Genomic DNA, 8,561 nt, shown 5'->3' with positions numbered 1-8,561 from the left:
CATTGAAGGGCCATTTCTCTGACAAATATGATTGAACCCAAAAATGTTGACGAGATGCACAACTAGACTTGTAACTGATCTTTCTTGTAAAGTTTAGATGAAATTGCACCAGTAGTTTTTGAGTAGTCCGGACAGACAGACGGAAGTACTTACGTGACTTTCCTTTGATCTTTTAGTCACACAAGGCTTAAAAGAAGACACACAAGTAAAACAGAATAAAAAGAATCGAAGAAAATGTACCAATACCTATTGTTTTCCTAGTCACCCATTTGTTTTGCACGGACAGACAAACCACGGAGAAGTGATCCCTATATGTCACCACTACTCTGTAGAGGCAACACAAAAAGTTACAGACCCACCAACCTACCAAAAGTTAGCCTGTTAGACAACTACAACTGACAATGCCTATCAAATGTATACTTTATTCATAAGTAATATAATAAAATTGTATTTTGTAAGTAAACATAGACAGGGAATGGAACCCTAGTCTCCAAAATGTCCGACAGGATACTCACCTCTATATTCATTTGGCTCAAATTGCACAGGATTTCAACCAAACTTGTATTTTGATTTTATTATGATTCATTATCTTTATTATGATTTACTATAGCATCAAAGAACAAGGTTTACCTTATGACACGCATCTTTCTTCACACTGGAACAACTTATTGTTGTACAAATCTGCCAGCACATAGATGTACTAAGCTATTCCATACCATATCCTTCTTGCGAGTATATAGGCACTGGGACTCTCGAAGAACTGATAGTCTTATCCACTTCCGCTTCATCACTCCTCCATGGTCTGAAATATCACCAGGGTTTACAAAATAACATTCTAATCTTATAATGTTAATATTTATCATGTCTTTACAAATTACTTTTCAAGTAAGCAGGTATTATCAATGTTTCATTGGTTTTATATTATATGAAGGCCCATTCTTTATTATATGGCAGATAAAGGCCGTCAAATGAGTTTCAGGGTAGGGCAAGTTCATGCCTAGTAGAACCACTTACCTTCCAGTCTAGCTAGCTAAAAGACTATCTCCAATAGACAATTCCTATCAACTGTATACTTTATTCATAAGTAATATAATAAAATTGTATTGTGTAAGTAAACATAGACAGGGAATGGATCCCTAGTCTCCAAAATGGCCGACAGGATACTCACCTCTATATTCATTTGGCTCAAATTGCACAGGATTTCAACCAAACTTGTATTTTGATTTTATTATGATTCATTATCTTTATTATGATTTACTAAAGCATCAAAGAACAAGGTTTACCTTATGACACGCATCTTTCTTCACACTGGAACAACTTATTGTTGTACAAATCTGCCAGCACATAGATGTACTAAGCTATTCCATACCATATCCTTCTTGCGAGTATATAGGCACTGGGACTCTCGAAGAACTGATAGTCTTATCCACTTCCGCTTCATCATTCCTCCATTGTCTGAAATATCACCAGGGTTTACAAAATAACATTCTAATCTTATAATGTTAATATTTATCATGTCTTTTCAAATTACTTTTCAAGTAAGCAGGTAATTATCAATGTTTCATTGGTTTTATATTATATGAAGGCCCATTCTTTATTATATGGCAGATAAAGGACCGTCAAATGAGTTTCAGGGTAGGGCAAGTTCATGCCTAGTAGAACCACTTACCTTCCAGTCTAGCTAGCTAAAAGACTATCTCCAATAGACAATTCCTATCAACTGTTTGTTGAACTAGCTGAATTTTTTTATCTCTGAAATAGAAGATACTATGCATACAAAAAAATCCTTAAAGTATAATATTGTAAAATACCTAATTGCTCCATCATGCCAGTTTCCCACCAATAATACACATGCAGCTATCCACACCATCACGTCTCCGCCACAATGTAGAACTGGAACACCAACATCTTCTTTCCAGGGGGTTTCCGAAAACACAAAAAAACACAAAACATTAGAATAGGGAAAAAAAAACAGTTAAAGAACCTGGCAAGTAGATCTGTAAAACAAAGATATAGGTATTAGAGTAAACAAATACAGGCATTTCAAAATCTAATTTATTATTTACATAATTAAACATATCAAACATAATCATAGTACACAAATTCTAAATACACAAGTCATAGCATAAAAAGAGTAGGTTAAGGTCTAAAGGAGATAGGAAGCATAAAACAAAAATTAAAAAAAAAACATATGATTATTTTATTGGTGAAAAAGATACAAATACATATCAAATACAATACTCGAGTATGAGTATATCAAAAAACCGCGGGCACATCACGTAGCCTGGCCAAATCACATTTTATAACAACAACCATTAACAATAACTTCTACTCAACACATTACTAACTACAGGGGGGGGGGGGTACAGGGGTAACGTACATAAAGATTTTTTTTTATATTTTATAAATCGCGAGTATATCAAAAAAAACGCGGGCGCATTACGTAGCCTGGCCAGATTCACATTTTATAACAAGCATTAACAATGACTTCAACTCAACACATAACTAAGTACTTGAATAACATATATAAAGATTTTTTATAAATCGTGAGTATATCAAAAAAACCGCGGGCGCATCACGTAGCCTGGCCAGAATCACATTTTACAACACTAAAGGGATAACATACATAAAGATTTTTTTATAAATCGTGAGTATATAAAAAAGACAATCGCGGGCGCATCACGTAGCCTGGCCAGAATCACATTTTATAACAACAACCATCAACAATAACTTCAACTCTACACATTACTAACTACAGGGATAACATACATAAAGATTTTTTTATAAATCACGAGTATATAAAAAAGACAATCGCGGGCGCATCACGTAGCCTGGCCAGAATCACATTTTATAACAACAACCATCAACAATAACTTCAACTCTACACATTACTAACTACAGGGATAACATACATAAAGATTTTTTTATAAATCACGAGTATATAAAAAACCGCGGGCACATCACGTAGTCTGGCCAGAATCACATTTTATAACAACCACCATCAACAATAACTTCAACTCAACACATAACCAACTACAGGGGGTACAGGGATAACTTACATAAAGATTTTTTTATAAATCGCGAGTATATCAACAAAACCGCGGGCGCATCACGTAGTCTGACCAAATCACATTTTATAACAACAACCATCAACAATAACTTCAACTCAACACATCACTTACTACAGGGGGTACAGGGATAACTTAATTACATAAAGATTTTTTTATAAATCGCGAGTATATCAACAAAACCGCGGGCGCATCACGTAGTCTGGCCAAATCACATTTTATAACAACAACCATCAACAATAACTTTAACTCAATACATCACTTACTACAGGGGGTACAGGGATAACTTACATAAAGATTTTTTTATAAATCGCGAGTATATCAACAAAACCGCGGGCGCATCACGTAGTCTGACCAAATCACATTTTATAACAACAACCATCAACAATAACTTCAACTCAACACATAACTAACTGCAGGGGGTACAAGGATAACTTACATAAAGACTTTTTTTATAAATCGCGAGTATATCAACAAAACCGCGGGCGCATCACGTAGTCTGGCCAAATCACATTTTATAACAACAACCATCAACAATAACTTCAACTCAACACATCACTTACTACAGGGGGTACAGGGATAACTTACATAAAGATTTTTTTTATAAATCGCGAGTATATCAACAAAACCGCGGGCGCATCACGTAGTCTGGCCAAATCACATTTTATAACAACAACCATCAACAATAACTTCAACTCAACACATCACTTACTACAGGGGGTACAGGGATAACTTACATAAAGATTTTTTTTATAAATCGCGAGTATATCAACAAAACCGCGGGCGCATCACGTAGTCTGGCCAAATCACATTTTATTACAACAACCATCAACAATAACTTCAACTCAACACATCACTTACTACAGGGGGTACAGGGATAACTTACATAAAGATTTTTTTATAAATCGCGAGTATATCAACAAAACCGCGGGCGCATCACGTAGTCTGGCCAAATCACATTTTATTACAACAACCATCAACAATAACTTCAACTCTACACATTACTTACTATAGGGGGTACAGGGATAACTTACATAAAGATATTTTATAAATCGCGAGTATATCAACAAAACCGCGGGCGCATCACGTAGTCTGGCCAAATCACATTTTATAAGAACCATCAACAATAACTTCAACTCAACTCATAACTAACTACAGGGATAACATACATATTTAAAGATATTTTATAAAGCGCGAGTACATAAAAAATAGCATACATCAAGAACAATATAAACGATCAAATACAAAAGTTGTAAAATATCATCACACTTACTCTATTCACAAAGAACGTCTTCTCGGCGCGAGTTTCCCACCAAAAATGACCTGTTAGCTCAAATGATCACGTGGTCTGTAATCTGTGAAGCGGGAAAATTCGGCATATTCCGCCGTGCTTCTCAACTCTGACCTTTTCATTATTGAAATATTGTTGGGCAATATTGGCCCGAGACATTTGAATATTCAATGACCTTTTATCGGCAATCATCGGAATCCGGCATAACGGTATCTATTCAAATATGATCGAGAATGGGAAATCTTAATTTATAAGTGCACAGGGGTGGCAGGATAAAGCCATATACGAAAACGCACCAACAGGAAAAAACATTTGAAAGATAATATATGGCCTGTTAGAGTAGTACGTGGTTAAGGTCCTTGTTTCGCATGCGGAAGGTCGTAAGCTCAAATCCCACAACGGGTGAAACTTTTATTAGGTCTTTGAATTATATTATTCTATTTTTGTTTTACTTTTTAATTTATTTATTTTTTATATTTTTTTCATTTAATAATTATCATTATTTTATATATTTTCCATGTATTTCATTTACGAGAATGATATAGCTTATAATGTATGGTGGCTGATTTGGAGCACTTTGCGCGTTACGTTGTCGATAGCGACAACACAACCTAAATCGTTATCGCCTTTTCGTCGCACTGACGTCTTGTCGCTTGGCTTATAAGCCAGTCTTTTGATTTAAGGTAGCTCGCTACTTTCCGACCGAAATATGACAACATCTCAGATCTTGGTGATTTTTGGTATGCAAACGTATAAATATGTGAGCTTTACTTCTGCAGTATTATTTTATAAATAAACAGCGTTACTATGACGTCAAAGCGCCCTCTATCGGTGGCGGCGAAATTGCGTCTTTTTTTATCAATAAACCGGTCTGTTCTTATCAATTTTCATCCGATTTCATTCATTTTAATTTTATAATGTTCAGTAAATGTATGTCTTTGTAATGATGTCTTTCTTTAACATTTACTTAATAGTCTGCGATTTTACGTCATTTTTCTCTACGTTCTGACGTCCATATTTGATTCAAATATCGCGCGATATCGCAATAAAGATTGTGTAATAAAAAAAATTCAACACGGTGAATTTTGCTATAATTTTCCGAGCGTGTAGTGAGATAGTGAAGGAAAGTATTTATGCAAAAAAAAATATAGGGTTAACGCGTAAGATATTTTGCTATTACTGTTTTAAAATAAAATAAAGGGTGAGTGAAACGTAATGATTTTGGTGACGTTAATAGATGTTGGAGTTCAAAGAATAATACCAAATAACAATTTTCTTACGTCAAACATTACGATAGTAAGTATAAACAACACAGGGACTTGATGAAATGTATATTTTTTAAATTGTTGATTATTTTCTCATTGAAAGCATGCGCTAGATGAGCACATTTACAATGTTTAATCCGACAATCCCTTTTTAAATACTTTCCTAATTTGCAGGACACAGTCTCATACATCTTTTAATTCTAATTTTATAATGTGATGTTGTTAAAGTGTTATATTATTATATGAATTAACTAGTTTCAGCGCAAAAAATAAGAGTTGCATATTGCTGTATGAATGAAGTAAGAATATTAGTTTGCTTAGCTTATACCCGTAGAATATTTATTTTACGTTACATTCAGCTTTTAAACACTTTCATAAAATCACATAAAGCCAGACGAGCCTCGGTGTCAAAACACATCGTAAAAATACAATTAAAATAGATATGCATACAAATGTGCCGAAATAAGTGATAAATGAAATTCAGAAATAATATTCAAATATGTTAAAGGGACTCCACTGAGGTTTTTGACATGATGGAACTGAAAATATTTTTTCCAGATAAATGTACCATTTGATGTAGGTTTAGACCATTAATCTTTGTGCAAAATTTCAGAGCATTCGCGCACTTCGATCTTCCAGAATAATTATTCAAAATGAAAACGCTTTTCACCCAAATCGGGCTAACAAAAGCATAAAAATACGATTTTCAATTTATTTCAAAGTATATTTCTTAACTATCTAGTATATATTTCTGTTTAAAGTGCCCCAGGTCATTTATGTAAGAAATTCAAATGTTATGTGTTTGGCTTTTCAACCTCAGTGGAGTCCCTTTAAGAATATTTAAAACCAAACTGTACAAGAAACAAAAACCTTTATTTTATTTTTATTTTTGCTTACCATTTTTAAGTCTGTGCAATACATTGATTATATAATCATAATCTAATTAAAATGTCATGATAATTAGAAAATGAGCACTTATGTGACAAACTATAAACTATTTTGGAAGCAAAATCATACTGAATAAAAAAAATATAAGCATATTCGCAACTGCAGACTCGAATGTGAAACACCCAATATAACCATTACTCAACTCGGATTTATTACCGCTTTTTCATTACAGTATAACATAGCGGGCTCAAAGTATTATTTATTTCCTAAATGTTCCACTACATTTTACCTCTGTAGAGCAACTACTCTAGGCAACAAAGGGCATTTCTCTGTAAAGGTTATACTGTATATTTTAATTAAATACAAAATATAATTATTAAATAACTTGTGCAACTTTTGTTACCACTGAATACGAATAATGTATTATGTTTACTTTATTTCTCAACGGGAATGATTTGGAGTGCGGTTAACTGATGCCTGCACTCCAGTTAACTTTCTGTGCATGTTTATGTATACGATTTAACTGTGACACTTTTTCAAACTGGCAGATGGCGCAAGTCTTTTGGAGAACATGGTCAAAGGAAATGCACTTTATGTAATCAAAATGATATTGCCGATGAATTCCACTATATGTTAAAATGCCCTTTCTTCTGTTTTAGTAGGAGAAGCCTAATTCCAAGTAAATATTTCAATCGACCGAACACACTTAAATTCAAAGAACTCATGCAGTCAGTGTGGCGCCGTTAAATGTCGCAACGCCGCTAAATGTCGCACCATTGCCGCTAAATGTCGCAACCGCCGCTAAATATCGCAAAATCATTTGCCGTTAAATGTCGCAATGTTAACGTTAAATGTCGCACGAATTTCCCTTACAGTTAAATGTCGCAACACTACCGTTAAATGTCGCAAGATGTAAATTCATGTTAAAATCATGATTAAAGTAAGTATTATATTACTTTTTAACATTCTCATAGTTATTTTTATTGTAATTGCCATCTTTGTTTTACTTGTTTTCTTTTATGAACCTAAATATCGTGGTTTTGAGCTGCTCTATAATGTAATCTTTAGGCTAGAAAGGATAATTGATACTAAATTCTAAATAGATAAGTATTTTTCTTTTGTTTCCCATTTTCATTTGTAACCCTGATAGACAAGAGATTAAAGGTATTATGGTATTGTCGCTCTCAGAATTTGGTTTAAGTAATTTCATTTAGTTTCTCAGACACTACCGAATTTACTTTAAATGTGGTTTATTTGTTTACTATGATCATATGATGCAATATCAAAGGGCAGATAATCCTAGATATAGTTTGCAAAGTTATTCCCCTTATTTCTCTAAGATGTTTTCGCTCTGATTAACCTTTTGGTTACGGCTCATTTCAAACATATTCACTTTAAACTTAAATACTTATTTCTTATAAAAGTACTAATGCAAAGTAAGGGAAATTCGTGCGACATTTAACGTTAATATTGCGACATTTAACGGCAAGTGATTTTGTGACATTTAGCGGTGGTTGCGACATTTAGCGGCAATGGTGCGACATGTAGCGGCAAGTGCGACATTTAGCGGCGTTGCGACATTTAACGGCGCCACAATTCAAAAATAGCTCAGTCATTAACCGCACATAACATATATGAATTATTACTTGAATCTCGAATCTTATAACCTTTCCTTAAATCTTAGTACATGTTTCTCAAATTTGATTTTTAAAAAATATTTCGGCTCATCTGCATGGAGGCATGTAGCTAAAAAGTTGTATAGCAAGGCTCTACAATACAGATTCATACAAAATTTTGAGTCACGGTAAATGTTTGACAGAATTGCGTTTCTTACTTATTTAGATCTTATAGAGTTGTAAATCATTGTGTTAGATAACTGTCTTCGTAGAATTCGCTAAATAACCAGTTTTGCATTTCACGGTATAGGAGAATTTATTTGTTCAACAATTATATTGCTGAGCCCGATAATGGAGGCCGCGGAAATGTGATATGTCAAACTCATCGTTTTCATTCCTCATTCAACATCCAAATGGCAAAAAGAACATTCAA

General features: G+C 33.8%; 1 long non-coding RNA gene across 1 annotated transcript; it reads right to left on the bottom strand.

Annotated features, from left to right (window-relative positions):
- Positions 1-641: 641 nt before the first annotated feature.
- On the bottom strand, positions 642-1,452 carry LOC132723951 (uncharacterized). The gene is made up of 2 exons (XR_009624819.1): positions 1,284-1,452; positions 642-802 (listed from the first exon to the last, which is right to left on the bottom strand). It is a non-coding gene; the product is annotated as an uncharacterized LOC132723951 (long non-coding RNA).
- Positions 1,453-8,561: the final 7,109 nt, after the last annotated feature.

The sequence above is a fragment of the Ruditapes philippinarum genome, unplaced genomic scaffold (assembly GCF_026571515.1).
Source record: "Ruditapes philippinarum isolate M1 unplaced genomic scaffold, ASM2657151v2 ctg10788_1_1_1_1, whole genome shotgun sequence".
In the NCBI taxonomy this organism is placed as follows: Eukaryota; Metazoa; Mollusca; class Bivalvia; order Venerida; family Veneridae; genus Ruditapes; species Ruditapes philippinarum.
Note: the sequence above shows the minus strand (reverse complement) of the source record. Positions and strands in the feature narration are given on the sequence as shown.